The sequence below is a fragment of the Pleurodeles waltl genome, chromosome 6, assembly GCF_031143425.1.
Source record: "Pleurodeles waltl isolate 20211129_DDA chromosome 6, aPleWal1.hap1.20221129, whole genome shotgun sequence".
Classification (NCBI taxonomy): domain Eukaryota; kingdom Metazoa; phylum Chordata; class Amphibia; order Caudata; family Salamandridae; genus Pleurodeles; species Pleurodeles waltl.
Window position 1 is genome coordinate 1,356,235,496 of NC_090445.1, and position 19,504 is coordinate 1,356,254,999.

The window sequence follows — 19,504 nt, forward strand, 5'->3', positions numbered from 1 at the left end:
AGAAGACAGAGTAAGATGTCAAGCCCCCGCCAGCAAAGGATACCGCCGTGATTGTCATCCCACTGTCCCACATTGTCACCCTGTCCAACCTTAAACTGACCCTGCTCCACTTCCCACAGGCATTTGGACAATGCACCTGTGAAACTGATAGTCTGGACTCTGCCATGGACAATCCTCCACCATCACCCCTCACCGATTTGCAACCACCCATCCAATGTAGAGCACTTGAATAAAAACACTTATTGCACAAAACAATCTGGAGTCTGGCTGTGATTTAGAACAAATGTATTAGACATGACCGTGCCAAAATGTTCATTCACATTGTGATGCTAACAAACCGCTGTCACACAACTGTAGTCCATGGGGAAACAAAGCAGATGTCACGCAGTGGGGCCCACAGCTCTGAAACCGGAAGGGAAAGTCACAACACAGTTACCATACATATGGGGGAAAAAGTCAGACAGTAGAGAGGTAGGAGTCATTAAGTAAATGTAATATGCCGGTGTCTACTCTTACCTGTGTGTCACTGAAAATACTGCTGTATTACTGTGTTCCTGTTCTCTATGTCGTCCTCTTCGGCTTCCTCCTCTTCACTCTCCACAGGCTCCACAGCTGCTACAACACCACCATCTGGACCATCCTCCTGCAGAAAAGGCACCTGGCGGCGCAAAGCCAGGTTGTGAAGCAAAGAGCAGGCCAAGATGATCTGGCACACCTTCTTTGGTGAGTACATTAGGGATCCACCTGTCATATGGAGGCACCTGAACCTGGCCTTCAGGAGGCCAAAGGTTCGCTCGATCACCCTCCTAGTCCGCCCATGGGCCTCATTGTACCGATCCTCTGCCCTTGTCCTGGGATTCCTCACTGGGGTCAGTAGCCAGGACAGGTTGGGGTAACCAGAGTCTCCTAATAGCCACACCCAGTGCCTCTGGAGTTGACCAATCACATACGGGATGCTGCTATTCCCCAGGATGTAGGCATCATGCACTGACCCAGGGAACTTGGCATTAACATGGGAGATGTACTGGTCAGCCAAACACACCATCTGTACATTCATCGAATGATAACTCTTCTGGTTCCTGTACACCTGTACACTCCTGCTGGGGGGGTACCAAAGCCACATGTGTCCCATCAATGGCACCTATGATGTAGGGGATATGTCCAAGGGCATAGAAGTCACCCTTCACTGTAGGCAAATCCCCCACCTCAGGGAAAACGATGTAGCTCCGCATGTGTTTCAGCAGGGCAGACAACACTCTGGACAACACCTTGGAAAACATAGGCTGGGACATCCTTGATGATATGGCCACTGTTGTTTGAAATGACCCACTTGCTAAGAAATGGAGTACTGACAGCACCTGCACTAGAGGGGGGATCCCTGTGGGTTGGCTGATGGGTGACATCAGGTCTGGCTCCAGCTGGGCACACAGTTCCTGTATAGTGGCTCGGTCAAGCCTGAATGTCAGTATGACATGTCGTTCCTCCATTGTCGACAGGTCCACCAGCGGTCTGTACACGGGAAGATTCCTCCATCTCCTCGCATGTCCCAGCGGACGGTGCCTATGAAGGACAACAGTGAGCACAGAGTCAAGCAACCCACAGGTACGTAACCACAGCTTGCACATAGCACGATTCCCAATGCATTGAATGGCTAGTATGAGTGTTGGTGCATGGCCTAGGTATGTGTGACGCAGTTGGTAATTAGGCCATGTGGGCCCTTGAAATGGCGGTGGCCTGACCTGTGAAGTGCGACAGTGGGATGTGAGGTCAATGCGCTGGCGTGGCACACCGCGGCGGTAGGCGGTCGAAGACCGCGGCGCTAAGCCGCATTGGTTAACATAGAACCCTATGGGTTTCAGGAGCCAATGACGATGTGCGCCGGCGGTCGCGGTACGCACCGCCGCGGGCGTGACCGCCATTTTCTATCTGCTTAATCACTCGATACCTGATCTTCGACAGGAGAGGATCTACACTGCAAGTGCTGCTGTGACCTCGGTCTGGAAGAGACAATGGCTCATGCGACTGGGGAAAGGGCCCCTGCCTTCACTGCGGAGGAGTTGGAGAAACTTGTGGATGGGGTCCTCCCCCAGTATGCGCAACTCTACGGTCCTCCAGACCAACAGGTAAGTACACTGGGACCATGCTTAGTAGGCAATGCCTGGGTTGAGTCGGGTGGATGAAAGATGGTGGGGAGGGGAGCGATTGAGGCATGCATCAAACGACAGATGAGAGCATGTGCCACATGGCAAGGGTGGGGATGGGGGGCCACTCACATCGAGCATGCAGAAGGTGATGACAATTTTTCTCTCCCTGTACATGTCACATAGGTCAGCGCCCATCAGAAAGTCGCGATATGGCGTGCCATCGCCAAGGACGTCCGGACCCTGGGGGTCCACAACAGATGGGGTACCCACTGCCGGAAGAGGTGGGAGGACATCCGACGCGGGAGCAGGAAGACGGCGGAGGCTCTGCTGGGGATGGCCTCCCAACATAGGAGGGGTGCCAGTCGTCAATTCACTCCCTGATGTCCCGGATCCTGGCGGTGGCCTACCCCGATTTGGATGGGCGCGAGAGGACATCACAGCAGACACAAGGGGGTGAGTACAAATACATTCTGCTGACTTTGCGTGCAGTGGAGGTGTCTGGGTGGGGGAGGAGGGCTGTGGGTATCCCTAGGCCAGGGCGATTTCTGTAGGCTAGGCCCCTCCGTAAGGCATGGCCCTGTGCCCCCGCCCCCCACCTCTGTAGGGTGCCAAGTACAGGTATCCATGGCCCTGTGTCATCTATGTGTGCAGTTGTCGTCCATAGGCTTGTAGGCCATGTCCCACAGATTGCGTAGTGGACCCCAAGTGCGCGGCGTAGTGCATGGGGCTTCTGTGTCTGTCTTGTCCGCCAACGGTAGAGGTAATCCATGCACTCAACATGTCTTTATTTCTCCTCCCCCCCTTTTTTGTGGTCTTCCTGTTCATGTGTGCATTAGCATCATCAGGAGGAGGAGAAGTGGCATCGGAGCACGAGGGAGCTGCATCTCACATGGCGATGGCGGGCCATGGAACTGACTCGGATTTCACCAGTGAGACGGAGGGCGAGGGGAGCTCCACAGCGGGGGCTCGTGCTGATGTCAGTGACAGCGACTCGTCCTCTGAAGGGAGCTCCCTTGTGGTGGCGGCAACATCCGTGCCCCCCGCAACAACAGGTACAGCCGCCACCCAGCGCACCAGCACCGTCCTCCCAGCAGCCCCTCAGCGTTTGCCCCCTGCCCGCTCACCCAGGAAGGTGGGCATCTCCTTCATCCCAGGCACCTCAGGCCCTGCCCCTGTCACCCCTGCTGCCCTCAGTGAGGAGGTCATTGACCTCCTAAGGACCATCATTGTTGGGCAGTCTACCCTTTTGAATGCCATCCAGGGTGTACAAAGAGAGGTTTACCAGAGTAATGCATACGTGGAGGGCATACATTCGGGTCAGGCTGCCCATCAGCGATCGTTCAACGCTCTGGCCTCAGCACTGACGGCAGCAATTGTCCCTGTCTCTAGCCTCCCCCCTCCAACTTCCTCCACCCAGACCCAATCCCCTGTACCTCTGCCTATCCCAGACACACCTACAGACCAGCCTGCACACACCTCAACACCCAAGGGAAGCTCATCCAGAAATAAGCACCACACATCACACAAGCATTCACACAAGCAACATCCACATGCAGACATACCAACAGCCACTGGCTCCACTGTGTCCCCCTCCTCCTCATCTCCCTCTTCCCTCCCTGTGACGTCTCCACTCACACTTGCATTCACAACATCTTCAGCCACTACGTCCATCACCAGCACACCTACCAGAACACTCCGCACACGTGCAGTCACCACCCCCACTACCATTTACACGTCCCCTGTGTCCTCTCCAAGTGTGTCTGTCACCCCCTCCTCCAAACTACACAAACGCAGGCAGCCACCCACCCAACAGCCATCCACCTCACGACAGCCTCCAGCCCAAGTACCTGCACCCAAAGACACCAGACTTCGCACTCCTACAACCACATCCTCTTCCTCCACTCCCATACCCACTACACCTACCCATCCCTCTCTTTCCAAATTGCTTTTCCTTTCCAAACTTGACCTCTTTCCTACAACTCCCCCACCCTGTCCATCTCATAAGACTACAATCAGCACCTCAGCCACCACAAAACCGGGACCAGTGAAGACTGTTGTCCATGGACTGTGGAGTCCCCCACCCTCAAGGGCATCCAGTTCAGCTAGGAGTCAAGGCACGGCCAGCCCACCACCGGAAAAGCATCCTAAGATTGCCAGTGCCCGGCGCGAGCGACCAAAGACCCCAGGGACCAAAATCCCTACATTGGCTCCGTCAGGAAGTGAGGTGCCACCTGGCACACCGCCAAAGGTGGGAAAGGGCCACAAGCGTGCAGGGAAGGGTGGGAAGGGCAGCACGCCTGACAAGTCCGGCAGCAGGCCAGCGGGACAGGAGGGCCCCACCAGCCCCATCCCAGGTGTGCAGGAGGACACACACTGGCCCGGTACTGCAGCCCAGGAGGGCCCCGCCAACCACAGCCCAGCTGCCCAGGAGGGCCCCGCCAGCCACAGCCCAGCTGCCCAGGAGGGCCCTGCCAGCCACAGCCCAGCTGGGCAATGAAGGACCGCCAGCCACAGCCCAGCTGGGCAATGAAGGACCGCCAACTCAAGCACCGCTGAACATGGCAAGGACCGCCAAGGCAAGCACCGCTGAACAGGGCAAGGATTGCCAAGGCAAGCACCGCTGAACAGGGCAAGGACCGCCAAGGCAAGCACTGCTGAACAGGGCAAGGACTGCCAAGGCAAGCACCGCTGAACATGGCAAGGACCGCCAAGGCAAGCACCGCTGAACAGGGCAAGGACCGCCAAGGCAAGCACCGCTGAACAGGGCAAGGACCGCTGAACAGGGCAAGGACTGCTGAACAGGGCAAGGACGGCCAAGGCAAGCACCGCTGAACAGGGCAAGGAACGCCAAGGCAAGCACCGCTGAACAGGGCAAGGACCGCTGAATAGGGCAAGGACCGCCAAGGTAAGCACCGCTGAACAGGGCAAGGACCGCCAAGGCAAGCACCGCTGAACAGGGCAAGCACCGCTGAACAGGGCAAGGACCGCTGAACAGGGCAAGGACCGACAAAGCAAGCACCGCTGAACAGGGCAAGGACCGCCAAGGCAAGCACCGCTGAATAGGGCAAGGACCGCTGAACAGGGCAAGGACCGCTGAACAGGGCAAGGACCGCCAAAGCAAGCACCGCTGAACAGGGCAAGGACCGCTGAACAGGGCAAGGACGGCTGAACAGGGCAAGGACCGCTGAACAGGGCAAGGAACGCCAAGGCAAGCACTGCTGAACAGGGCAAGCACCGCTGAACAGGGCAAGGACCGCTGAACTGGGCCCTTCATCTCAAGCACTGCTGAACGGGGCCCTTCATCTCAAGCACCGCTCCGCTGGTCCCTTCATCTCAAGCACCGCTGATCTGGGCCCTTCATCTCAAGCACCGCTCCGCTGGGCACCGCCGTCTCAAGCACCGCTGAACTGGGCCCTTCATCTCAAGCACCGCTGAACTGGGCCCTTCATCTCAAGCACCGTTCCACTGGGCCCTTCATCTCAAGCACCGCTGAACTGGGCCCTTCATCTCAAGCACCGCTCTGCTGGGCCCTTCATCTCAAGCACCGCTGATCTGGGCCCTTCATCTCAAGCACCGCTCCGCTGGGCACCGCCGTCTCAAGCACCGCTGAACTGGGCCCTTCATCTCAAGCACCGCTGCGCTGGGCACCGCCGCCTCAAGCACCGCTGAACTGGGCCCTTCATCTCAAGCACCACTCCGCTGGGCACCACCATCTCAAGCACCGCTGAACTGGGCCCTTCATCTCAAGCACCGCTGAACTGGGCCCTTCATCTCAAGCACCGCTCCGCTGGGTCCTTCATCTCAAGCACCGCTGAACTGGGCCCTTCATCTCAAGCACCGCTCCGCTGGGCCCTTCATCTCAAGCACCGCTGATCTGGGCCCTTCATCTCAAGCACCGCTCCGCTAGGCACCGCCGTCTCAAGCACTGCTGAACTGGGCCCTTCATCTCAAGCACCGCTGAACTGGGCCCATCATCCCAAGCACCGCTCCGCTGGGCACCGCCGTCTCAAGCACCGCTCCGCTGGGTACCGCCGTCTCAAGCACCGCTGAACTGGGCCCTTCATCTCAAGCACCACTCCGCTGGGCACCGCCGTCTCAAGCACCGCTGAACTGGGCCCTTCATCTCAAGCACTGCTGAACTGGGCCCTTCATCTCAACCACCGCTCCGCTGGGCACCGCCGTCTCAAGCACCGCTCCGCTGGGCACCGCCGTCTCAAGCACCGCTGAACTGGGCCCTTCATCTCAAGCACCGCTGGCCCATTGGCGGAAGGGGCAGGCCCGCATCTGTGTCGGGCAGGGCTGCACGAAGCACTCTGGGCACTAGTCCTCCTCCAGTACCAGTGGAGACTGTTATCCACTTGAGAGACTGTGGCTTTGCACTCCCCAGGATTGAACAGTGGGCAAACCACCCACTGTAGAGACTTGAGAGACTGTGGCTTTGCACTCCCCAGGATGGCACAGTGGGCAAGCCACCCACTGTAGAGACTTGAGAGACTGTGGCTTTGCACTCCCCAGGATTGAACAGTGGGCAAACCACCCACTGTAGAGACTTGAGAGACTGTGGCTTTGCACTCCCCAGGATGGCACAGTGAGCAAGCCACCCACTGTAGAGACTTGTGAGACTGTGGCTTTGCACTCCTCAGGATGGCACAGTGGCCATGGAGGCCCCTCGTGGATCTGGCGTCGTGGACTCATCTGGCTGAGGTGCCCCCCCTTCCCTTCCCCCTGAGGTGCCTGTAGTTTTCCTATCTGATGCCCCTGCAGTGTTCTCTCCGTTGGAGGCAGGTATCCTGTGTGGGCTTTGCCCATTTGTTTTGGCCCAGTGGCCCACGAACAATGGCTGATGGACATATCGGACTGGACAATTTATGTATATAAAGTTATAGATGTGTGATATATTTTATACTCAGTCTTACAATATAATTCTATATTTATAATTATTTCCTTTTGCCTTTGCATCCTTCCGGGGGGCTTGGGGGTGTAACTGTGATGTGTTGCTATGCATTGATGTGTGTGTTGTAGTGGTTGAGGGTGAGGGTGGGTGTGTCGCATATGTGTGTCCCCGTAATTTTTTGCCTCCCCCTCCCCTGTGTCGTAGGTGCAGTACTCACCGTTGTCTTCTGCGCCGGCGTTCGTGCTCCTGGTAGAGGAGCAGGAAGACAATGGCTGGTAGGATGTGTAGTTCGGGTTCCATGCTGTCGTCCAGATTCCTCGTGGGGTGTATGGAGGTGAGCGTTTTCCGTTTGAAATGTCTGTTTCCGCTGTGTTTTTATCGGCGGGGCTACCGCCCCGGAAAAGGCGGCGGATTGGTGGGTTGTGATAGGTTGGGCGGTACATTGTCTCCCGCCTGCCTGTTGGTGGTGACCGCCGCGCTGTTTGTTTGTCCCGCCGTGGCGGGTGGGTTGTTAAAGTGGCGGTCTCTGTTGGCGGTTTCCGCCAGGGTCGGAATTGCATTTTGTTTACCGCCAGCCTGTTGGCGGTTTGACCGCCGCTTTAACACCGACCGCCAGGGTTGGAATGACCCCCTTTGTTTGCTTTTTAAGGACTTAAGACACTTTCTATCACTTTTCAGTGATATCTCTACAATTTCATATTGCATCTTTATTCGTTTTGACTTGCAAATATCCAGATAAATATTATATATTTTTCTAAACACTGTGTGGTGTATTTTTATGGTGCTATATTGTGTTATTGTATGATTTATTGCACAAATACTTTACACATTGCCTTCTAAGTTAAGCCTGACTGCTCGTGCCAAGCTACCAGAGGATGGGCACAAGATAATTTGGATTGTGTGTGACTTACCCTGACTAGAGTGAGGGTTCTTGCTTGGACAGAGGGTAACCTGACTGCCAACCAAAAACCCCATTTCTAACACCCACCATGCCCACACATCATCATTAGTTTGTACACACATGGTTCTGTGATGTATATCTCTTACATTGCCCCACCCTCCAATTCATTATTTGTGAGGAGTTCCTGTGGTCCCTTCCATGATAGCTGACACCTGTGTGCACTCACCCTGCAGTCCAGTTCAATTGGGTGAAATTTTGTTTAATGCAGGGCGCTATAGACATGTATCTTGCTATGTTCCTATGTGTGGATACTGCCCATTGCCCACACCTGGCCCACCTCTGAGATGAGTTGTTTCTTCTGTGACACAGCCATTCCATTCTGAGGATTTAAATTCTAGATTGCCATGCATAGTCCCAAGTGAGACCAATTAGCTACATGTTGCAAGGTGTCCTGCATTGTAACAGTCGGGTTGTTCTAAGAGCCAGTGTGCATGCTTGTTATTGGTCCAGTCCATTTTTTTGGCTGTTTATACTGGGAGTTATAGTTCTGGTAAGTACTGTTGTACATTGTACTACGAGTGCCAAAAATACAAAGTAAGGTAAACATTGACTGATGCTGCACTTCACACAATGAAGGGCGTAAGGTGACAGTTCTGGGATGGGATGTTCAAATTGTGGGTGGCCAGTGTGCATTACAGGTCTTTGCTATTTAACCATGCCAGCATACTACCCTTTGGCCTGCAGACAGTTTGTTGCAGACAGTGCATTTTAGCACTGGGAAATTGTTGCCTGACCCTCGCTGTGACTTACCCAGTGTCTCATGTTGTTCATCATATGCTGCACTGTCATATCCTGGGACTCCTATCACCAACTCCTATGGATGATAGCTGCCCTCATCTACTCCAAGTCACCCAGCTGCTCCTGGGGCACTGGACTTCCACCTCTGGTTTGCAATACTGCCTTGCAGTTGCTGGCCAGTTTCTCCTTTGTCCTGTGCTTGCAATCGTGTTAGTGCTTTCTCCAGTCAATCATTGTCCTCTTGACTTCTGCCACACTGTTGACCTTGACAACAATGGACTGCCATATGGCATCTTTCCTCCATAATGGCAATTTAGGGTGATGAATAGCTGGTGTTGGTGCTACGTCACCTCAGTGACCAGAATGTTATTCTCCTCCTCACTAAACTTCCTGTTCCTCTCCTACTTGTCCTAGGAGTCTTTCTAGGTATCCTGGCTGGTACTTGGGTTGTTGGGGTTGTCCTGTGGTGTCTGGTCTCCTGAGTTCTGCATGTCACCTTCAGGAGTGTGTCTTGTTGTATTACTTTTTCAAATGCAGCATTTTTTGACTGTTTTTAACACTTCCTGTACTCAGAAGTGACGCTTGCATCACAATATGTACCGCAGTTCAGCCTAGTGACACTTTTGCAACAGTAGCGTAGTTTTTGTTTCGACGCACAGGCTAGAATAAAAAAATGTTTAGGCAGTGTTGGACTTTTTTGCTTATGCAGTGTCATCCCCATTCTTTTTGCCTCCTATCTCCTATTTTTTCTGACCTGTTGGCTTTTGAACTCTGAGCACTTTACCACTGCTAACCAGAGCTGAAGTGCATATGCTCTCTGTGTAAAATTGTATGTAATTGGTTTATCCATGATTGGCATATTTGATTTATTAGTAAGTCCCTAGTAAAGTGCACTAGAGGTGCCAGGGCCTGTAAATCAAATGCTACTAGTGGGCCTGCAGCACTGGTTGTTCCACCCACAAATGTAGCTCAGTAATCATGTCTCAGACCTGCCACTGCAGTGTCTGTGTGTGCAGTTTACCACTTGCCAGGCCTAAACCTTCCCTTTTCTTACAAGTCAAACACCCCTAAGGTAAGTCCTAGGTAGTCCCAAGGGCAGGGTGCAGTGTATGGTTAAGGTAGGACATATAGGCCCCGATTACAACACTGGCGGTCGGTGTTAAAGCAGCGGTAATACCGCAAATAGGCCAGCGGAAAAAAAAATGGGATTACGACCGTGGCAGAAACCGCCAACATAGACAGCCACTTTACCACTTTACCACTTTACCACAAATGGATTTAAAAATCCATTTGTCAAAACTCCAAATTCAGAATATACAAATATGTACACCAACTACACAAGTCCGGATAGTGTACTATTCATTGTCCGTGGACCACTGGGCCCAAAATGCATTGGTGAGGCCCACACATGATACCTGACTGGAAACGGAGAGAACACTGCTGGGGCATCAGATCGAAAATATACAGACTCCTCAGGGGGAGGGGGAGTGGGGGCACCTCAGCCTGATGAACGCACAACACCACTGCTGCATGAGGGGGCTCCATGCCCATTGCTGTATCCTGGTGAGTGCAAAGCCACAGACTCTCAAGTCTCTCCAGTGGGTGGTTTGCCCACTGCTTTATTCTGGGGAGTGCAAAGCCACAGACTCTCAAGTCTCTCCTGTGGGTGGTTTGCCCACTGCTTTATCCTGGTGAGTGCAAAGCCACAGTCCCTCAAGTGGATAACACTCTCCACTGGTTCTGGGGGCCTGGTGCCAGAGTGTTTCATCCTGCCAAGGACTCAGGTAGTGGATGCCTTTCTCCACTGGTTCTGGAGGGGGCTTTGTGCCCAGAGTTCTTCATCCTGCCAAGGACTGAGGTAGTGGATGCCAATCTCCACTGGTTCTGGACGGGGGCTTTGTGCCCAGAGTGCTTCATCCTGCCAAGGACTGAGGTAGTGGATGTATCTCTCCACTGGTTCTGGATGGGGCATTGTGCCCAGAGTGCTTCATCCTGCCAAGGACTGAGGTAGTAGATGTATCTCTCCACTGGTTCTGGATGGGGCATTGTGCCCAGTGTGCTTCATCCTGCCAAGGACTGAGGTAGTGGATGTATCTCTCCACTGGTTCTGGAGGGAGCCTGGTGCCCAGAGTGCTTCATCCTGCCAAGGACTGAGGTAGTTGATGTGATACTCCACTGGTTCTGGAAGGGGCATGGTACCCAGAGTGCTCCACGTGCAGTGTGGCCAGTGCAATTCCATCACCTGGGTGTGCGTGCCACGAGATTTGCGAGGTTTAGATAGCATGATATGCCATGGAGGCAGCGACATACCCCAAAGCTGCTGCGGCTGCGCCTTCCACCTGCAGGTGCAAACAGTGATGGAAGAAATACCTCATGGAAGCTGACCAGGGTCCAGGAACTCTCCTCCAGACTCAGACGACTGACCACTGGGGATGGTAGCCATGTCAGCCTGTGCCTGTGTCCGAGGACGCGCCGGGCTGGTGGCAGTGATTGCGGCGGTGTCTGTCGCGGCAGTGCTTGTGGCGGTGTCTGTTGCGGCGGTGCTGGCGGCGGTGCATGGGTCAGCACCCGCTGAGGGACACAGCAGGACGTCTCCTGCAGCCTTGGATGAGGCTGGGAACTGTTGTTGAGGCTGTAGACGTGCCAGGGGTGGTGCAGGTGGCGGTTCAGGTGGCGGTGCAGGTGGCGGTTGTGGTGGCGGGGCAGCTAGCGGTGTTTGCCGCAGTACAGGTTGGCGTGGTCGTGGACAGAAAGTGTGACACTGGTCCCTCAGTCGGTGCCACCATGCCCTCTCCTGACCTGCTCTTCAGCTTTTGGCCATTCCCCAGCTTTAATGGTGCCGCAGTTGTCTTGTCACTATCCCCTTTGGTTTTTGCTGAGCCCTTGGTGGATGGTACTTTCAGCTTCTCCCTCCGGGATGTGGGCACCTTTTTCACCTTGGCAGGTGGCGGAATGTCCTTGCCCTCGCTATGTGGCACACTGGCAGCCCTGATGGATTGCAGCTTGACTCCAATCCACGTCTGGGCAGAGTGACAGTTGGGGCTTTGTGCATACTTTTCAGACAGCCTCTACACAGGGAGGGTGGAGGTGTCACTGAGGTGCATCTACATACTGAATAGTCTTCCTGGGCTGAGAGAAGGGAGAGGCGGGGCACACCTACATTTGTAAAGGCTGTGCCCTGGCCTCACACAATAAGGTCGTTAACCCCCCACTGATGTTTGGAGCCTGTGCTGAAAGGAGAGAGGGGGCACTCCCAGAACCAGTTGTAACTGGCTGGAACCTCCTCTCCCTGTCATTGTAAAACACTGTAAAAAAAAGGACTATAAGTACAGGGGAATTTTCCCCACAATTTGAACATTCTTGGAACTTGAAACTGGACACAGGACGCTGATGAATGGACTCACCAGGAAACCGCCATGGACTGCTGCTGCTGTGCTGACCTGTGACCTGCCTGGTCACTAGGAGGAACTGCCACCATCTGCACCCCTTGTGCTGGCCTGTAGCTGGGCCCACCAGCCCTATGCATGCTCCTTCTTGTGTAGTTGTTCCCAGGGGCAGGGTGCTGTGGCCCCTGACCCCTGCAACGATCTTTGACATCTGTGCCCAGGATGCTTGAAGAGAAAAAAAAAAGCATTCTTTTAATAGTGGAAGCTGCTGAGGTGCTAGCGCTTTGAAAGCGCTTTTCTTTTGCTTGAGGAAATCACCGCCGCAGCCCCGGTTTTAAATCATGCCCTCGCGCTTCCTGGAGCGCGTCTCTACTAAAAAGAAATCACCGCCGCAGCCCGGATTTTAAATATGTTCTCGCGCTTCCTGGAGCGCCCCTGGACTAAAAAGGAAATCACCGCTGCAACCCGGGCAGAGCACTCAGCTGAGCGCGAGGTTTGCGTTCAGCCCTGTGCCCCCAGGGCACAAAGGAAAACTCCTTGTTGAATCCTAAGGAGCAAGCGTGCTCCTGTGGGTGCCCCCGGGGCGAGGACTGCTCTGGTGAGTCCCCCCGGGGCACCGGAAGGCCCTGCCGTGGGCCGGAAAGAATCCCGAGACGGCCGGGAGAGGAGGAAGCCTCTCCCTGCCCTGCTGAGCCTGGTGAGGCTCTCTCGGGGAGTTCCCGGGCGGACCGAGGCCTCGCCGGAGGCTCGCCCGCACCGCCGGTCCCCAGCTTGGCCCTTGTGTGGTCCGGCACTAATTTCTCTGGGCTCCCCCCTAGTGAGGAGAGCCAGACAAGGCTCGGGGGGCCCGACAAAGTTTGCGGGTCCCAGGAGGGGCCCGCACTTGAATCGGAGGGGGTGCGTGGCGCCCCCCTCCGTCCCAAAGGTATTGGGCGACCTGGGTCCCCCTCAAGAGGGCCGGTGGAGGTCCAGGGGGGCCCCCAGTGATCACGGGCCCCTGGAGGGGCCGGTTAGGAGTACGGAGGGGGTGTGTGCTACCCTCTTCACTCCCGGATTTGTGAGGAGGCCCCCGTTTTGCGCAGAGGAGCGCCGGGGGCCCCATTTATTCGTTTTAGGCACTAGAAGTGCCTCTGCATCAGAACAGGTACTTTTAAATGGACAAATATAATCATGATTTAAAGTTCTTTCTACAGACTTTCTTAATTGTGTTATGTTACCTGCCTGTACTATGATGCTTTGACATATGTGTGCACATGTTCCTTTTATGGGCATGACTTGCTAATATGTTTCCCTAACTTGCCATAGGTTTTCTAATGTTCCTACTATGGACGTTTTATGATATTCTTATGACAAGTGTCCTAATGTAATTACGTGTTTCCTGACTACTGCTTATGTTGCAGAATACTGAGTAACCTGTGTGTTATGTGTGACTACTGCTAGTTTGCAGAGTAACTAATGTGTAACGTTCTGACAACTGCTAAGGTAGCAGGATAGTACTGTTATGTGATGTTGGTCTGATAATTACGTTGTGTACAATACAGTATATTTTCATATAATCTGGTGTTGTGTTTCCTTTGTGGTGGGGATATTGCGTCACATGTATGTGTGTGTTGTGCAAACGCTTTACGCATTGCCTCCGGGTTAAGCCTGACTGCTCGTGCCAAGCTACCAAGGGGGTGAGCAGGGGTTATCTTGGACGTGTAACTCCCTTGCCCTGACTAGAGTGGGTAAGTTCTGCCTGGCTGAGGTGCATACCCTAGCCAACCAGAAACCCCATTTCTAACAGTACACATGTGACATTTTTTACCCCCCCCCGCAGGAATAAATAGGTGTACAGAAACTGGAAGAGCTACCATTCAATGAATGTGCAGATGGTGTGTTTGGCAGACTAGTACATCTCCCACGTGAATGCCAAGTATCCTGGCTCAGTCCATGACACTTACATTTTGAGGAATAGCAGCATCCCTTATGTGATGGGGCAACTCCAGAGGCACCGTGTGTGGCTAATACGTGAGCCTAAAGTCCCCACACAGTTTCATTTGCTGTCTGGGTTGGGGCTGTCCCTAAGGGTTAGTGTGTGTCTAACAGTTGTCCCTTGACATTTGCAGGTGACTCTGGTTACCCCAACCTGTCATGGCTACTGACTCCAGTGAGGAATCCCAGGACAAGGGCAGAGGAACGCTACAATGAGGCACGTGGGTGAACTAAGAGGGTGATCAAACGCACCTTCGGCCTCCTGAAGGCCAGATTCCGGTGCCTCCATCTGACAGGTGGCTCCCTATACTACTCACCGAAGAAGGTGTGCAAGATAATCGTGGCCTGCTGTATGCTGCACAACCTGGCTTTGCAACGCCAGGTGCCTTTTCTGTAGGAGGATGGGCCAGATGGTGATCTTGTGGCAGCTGTGGAGCCTGTGGACAGTGAAGAAGAGGAGGCAGAAGAAGAGGATATCAACAACCGAAACAACATCATCATGCAATACTTCCAGTGAGACACAGGTAAGACGATGTCAATGCTTCCCACATCTCATACTATTGTTGGAACTAGCATAAGTCTGTCATTTTCATTTAGGGTATGGACCCTGACTTGTCACTTTGACTTTCCATTTCACTGATCTGGGTCCCACTTTGTGCCCTCTGCTATGTTTACTGCTGGCCTACAGCTGTGTTGCATTGGTATGTAAACAAGTAAATTGACATTGCAATATTCCATAGTTATTGCAATTACGCATTTGTGAAAGCACAGACTGACTCCAGATTGTTTTGTGATTGAAGTGTGTTTATTCCTGTACTATTAAGTGGAGGGGGTTGTAAAATGGGCTGGGGGATGGTGGAGGAATGTCCATGGCAGATTCCAGTCTATTTGTGTCACAGGTACATTGTCCAAAGGGGCATAGGAAGTGGATCAATGGCAGTTTAAGGATGGACAAGGTGACATAGTGGGAAAGAAGGGTGACATACAGGGGGGGTCTCATTTCCTCGCGGGGGTCTTGGCAATGTTTTCTGTCTTATTCCTGGATCTCAGGGACCGTTTGCGGGGTGGTTCTCCATCTGCACAGGGTGGGGGGCTGGTGTCCTGTTGTTCCTGTGGCAGTGCCTCCTGTTCACTAGCACCGGTGGAGGTGGAGGGCTGTTCATTGTCCAGGCTAGTGTCAGGGGCCCCTTGTTGTGCCACTGTGTCCCTACTGGTGTTGACAAGTTCTGCCAGCACCCCTGCAATGGTGACCAGGGTGGTGTTAATGGACTTCAAGTCCTCCCTGATCCCAAGGTAGTGTTCCTCCTGCAGCCGCTGGGACTCCTGAAACTTGGCCAGTACTGTTGCCATGGTCTCCTGGGAATTATGGTAAGCTCTCATGATGTTGGAGAATGCCTCGTGGAATGTCGGTTCCCTGGGCCTGTCCTCCCCTGTCGCACAGCATTCCTCCGAGTTTCCCTGGTATCCTGTGCCTCTGTCCTCTGAACCGTGTGCCCACTACCACTGCCCCCAGGTCCCTGATTTTCTTGGGTTGGTGGGTTTGCCTGGGTTCCCTGTAGTGGTGGACACACTGCTGATTGACGTATCCTGGGGTCAGAGGGATGGGCCCGCTGGGTGGGTGCTGTGCTGGTGTTTCCTGAGAGGGAGGCTCTGTGGTGGCTTGTGACAGTGTCAGGGGAACCGACTGTTCCGAGGTCCCAGATGGGCCGGGCTGGTCATCTTGATCCAGGCGTGCAGAGCTGCTATCATCACTGTGGGCCACTTATGTGGGGGAACTGGATATGTCTGGCACCTCCTGTACGGTGACGTTGGGTAGGGGTCCTGTTGTGGTGTAAATGCATAATTATTGTATCTGTGTGTGCCATTGTGTGCTATGGGTAGTTGACCCTCTACTCCAGTGCTTGCATTATTGGCTTGGTTCTTGTGTGATTGGTGATTTTGGGGCATGAGTGAGTCTCTGTACTGGACATGCTGGGGTGATGGGTGTCCATGCATTGGTGTTACATGCAGGGCTTGGTTTTGAGATGTGTGGGTTGTGTTGGTGGGGTATCTGTGGATTGTTGGGGTGATGGGTATGAGGGTAAGGGTGGAAGTATGTGGTGGCATGCAGGTGGGGTGGGGGGATAAGGTAGTAAAGATTTGACTTACCAGAGTCCAGTCCTCCTGCTACTCCTGCGAGGCCCTCAGGATGCATTATTCCCAAGACTTGCTTCTCCCATGTTGTTAGTTGTGGGGGAGTAGGTGGGGTCCACCGGCAGTCCTCTGGACAGCAATCTGGTGTCTGGAGACCATGGAACGCACCTTCCCCCGTGGGTCGTTCCACCTCTTTCTGATGTCATCCTGTGTTCTTGGATGCTGTCCCACTGCGTTGTCCCTGTCGAAAATTCTGCACCATAGCTCCATCTTCCTTGCAATGGACGTCTGCTGCATCTGTGATCCGAATAGCTGTGGCTCTACCCGGACGATTTCCTCCACCATGACCCTGAGCTCCTCCTCAGAAAACCTGGGGTGTCGTTGAGGTGCCATGATGTGGTGTGAGTGATGTGTGAGGTGGTGTCTGTTGTGATGTGTGAGGGGTGTGTTGGTGTGTGTTGTTTGAGGTGCGTGGATGTTGTGTAAGTGATGGTGTTGTGTGTCTGTGGATGCTGGTGTTGTTTTAGGTAGTGTCTCTCTCTGGACTGCTTTCAAATTTCTGGTAGTAAGGGTTTGTGGGTAATGTGGGTGAGTGTTTCATAGTGTTGTGGGTGTGGTGTGTGTATGTGTATCAGGTGTGTGTATTTCGAATTGGCCAATGTGGTTGTTTTTTGTATATGTGTGTGTATTTTGAGCGTGGCGGTGTGTACCGCCAATGGATTACCACGGTTGAAAGACTGCTGTGTTGATTCATGGGTCGTGATAGTGTGGGCGTATTCTTGTTGGCGTGACAGTGTCGGTTTTGGTCTCGCCAGTTTATCACTGACCTTTGGTGTGGCGGACTTTTGTGCGTATCTGTATTGTGGCGGATTCTGGGCTGTGGGTCGTAATACCTGTAGCGGAATTCCGTGGCCGCAGCGGTATGTTGGCGGTCTTCTGCACAGCGGTAAGCGGGATTTACCGCCAGGGTTGTAATGAGGGCCATAGTAATGTGTTTTATGTGTCCTGACAGTGAAATATTGCTAAATTTGTTTTTCACTGTTGCAAGGCCTGTCCCTCTCATAGGTTAATATGGGGGCTACCTTTAAATCTGATTAAAGTGTAGATTCCTTTTGGGAGCGGATGAACATGTGGAGTTTGGGTCTCTGAGTTCACAATTTAAAAATACATCTTTTAGTAAAGTTGATTTTAAGATTGTGTGTTCAAAAATGCCACTTTTAGAAAGTTAGCATTTTCTTGCTTATACCATTTCTGTGACTCTGCCTGTTTGTGGATTCCCTGTCTGGGTCAGTTTAACAGTTGAGCTGGTTGCACCTCACACTAGACAGTTCACAAAGGGAGCTAGGATGTAGTCTGCATTTCCTGATGAGCCATCTCTGCTAGGAGAGAGGGGAGGAGTGGTCATTTGCACCTGAAAGGGCTGTGCCTGTCCTCACGCAATGCAGTCTCCAACGTCCTGGTGAGTGACTGGGGCCTGGACTGGGCAAGGCAAGATTTCACATTAAAAAAAGACTTCACTTTGAAGTAGGCCTACTTCAAAGGAGAAATTGGGTATCAGAAGGGCACCCAAAACCACAGACTTTAGATCACTTCTGGACATCAAGAGGAACCTCTGCCTGGAGAAGAGCTGAAGAGCGGAGGACAAGTGCTGCCCTGCCTGTGCTTTGTGGAGCTATCCTGCAGTTGCTGCTTCTGCCAGAGTAAGAGGGCAAAGACTGGACTTTGTGTGCCTTCCATCTTGTGAAGAAATCTCCAAGGGCTTGAGTTAGAGCTTGCCTCCTGTTGTTTGAAGTCTCAGGGATAGCAAAGACTTTTCTCTGCCAGCACCTGGTGTCTCTGCAGAGACTCCTGCTCTGACAAGTGGTGCCCTATCCAGTCCCTGTGCCCTTGAAAGGAAAGATGGTGGAAATCCAAGGAAATTGACTTTGGACGACTTCGGACCAATGCCGCTGCTGAATCCGGTGACGCTGCCTTCACCCGACTCCGTGATTTTCTCTGGAACGCGACGACCTTCACACGCCCAACATCGCTGCAACCCCGCTGAAGTCCACGACTCCTTGGAAGTCGCTGCACCACATTGTGACCGATGCCACTCGAAATGCGCAGATTCAGCGTTTCGCACAGACGCCGAAATCCCCGACTTCGCGCATCGACTTGTTTTCACTCTTCACCAAAGGTACTGTACTTGGGGGTCTACGCCACTGGTGTCGGCTTGTTGGGAACGACTCCGTCACGACGTCATGTTAACACCTCATCAAAGCATTTTGTGTTTCTAAGCGCTATTTTTGACTTTTTTAACTTGACTTGTGTATGGCGGATTTTGGTAGTTTTGGTCTTGTTTTGTTTAGATAAATATTTCCTATTTTTCTAAATTGGTGTTGCGTTATTTTGTGGTGTCTTCATTAAGTTACTGTGCACAAGCATGATCTGCAGTTAGAAATTTTGACGTATTGACGCATTGCAGCAGAGATGCCTCATTTCTTGTAAATGAGGTACTCTTTGTGTTGCATTAGCAGTTCTCATAAGATAAAGAACACATTTTGATTCATCATTATTCATGCTCAAGTTTAGTAGGGATGCAGTGTACTACCTAACACCTGCATCACCACATCATGTGCACATCTGTACTTACGCTGCCGGTCACGCACATAGGATAAATAAAGGGCTGGATTACTGCAAGGGGTTACTCACCAAAACCAATCCGCTGGTGTACGTTGTGATCTTTGATCTGAGCTCTACAGTGGTTTGGTAGGCAACGTTCCTCTGTGGGAACAAGTAAAGAGGCTTGTGTCCAGCATTAGAACCAGCTAGCACTGGCTCATTCTTCCCCGTACCTATGTATGAGGGTAGCAATTTGGATGCCACCTGACCAGCAGTGCGGACGATGCCTCTAAAATCTTGTGGCATTTCTGAGGAGCTAAAGGTTTTTTGCGTCTATGAGAGGCTGTATTATCACAGGGCAGCATAGATAAAAGGTGTACTGGCAAAGAAAAGTATGGATTTTCCAGTATTTCAAGGACTTTTATCCGTGCAGGACTTTATCAGTGCAAGCTGTGATCGATTCAACAAAAAGCCTAGAGCAAAGAAACTTTCAACATTTCGATTTGAGAATAAAATGTGCGATATCTTCTTGCCATTTTTTTGGACGTAGAAATTAGAAATAACGTTCTACAAAGCATGGAGGTTTGGAAAGTATTCGCATACAGAACTTGAAAGCTTTTCCCATTTCATCTGTATTCTCATTAGATAAATTCATGAGAGGAGCGTGCTGCTA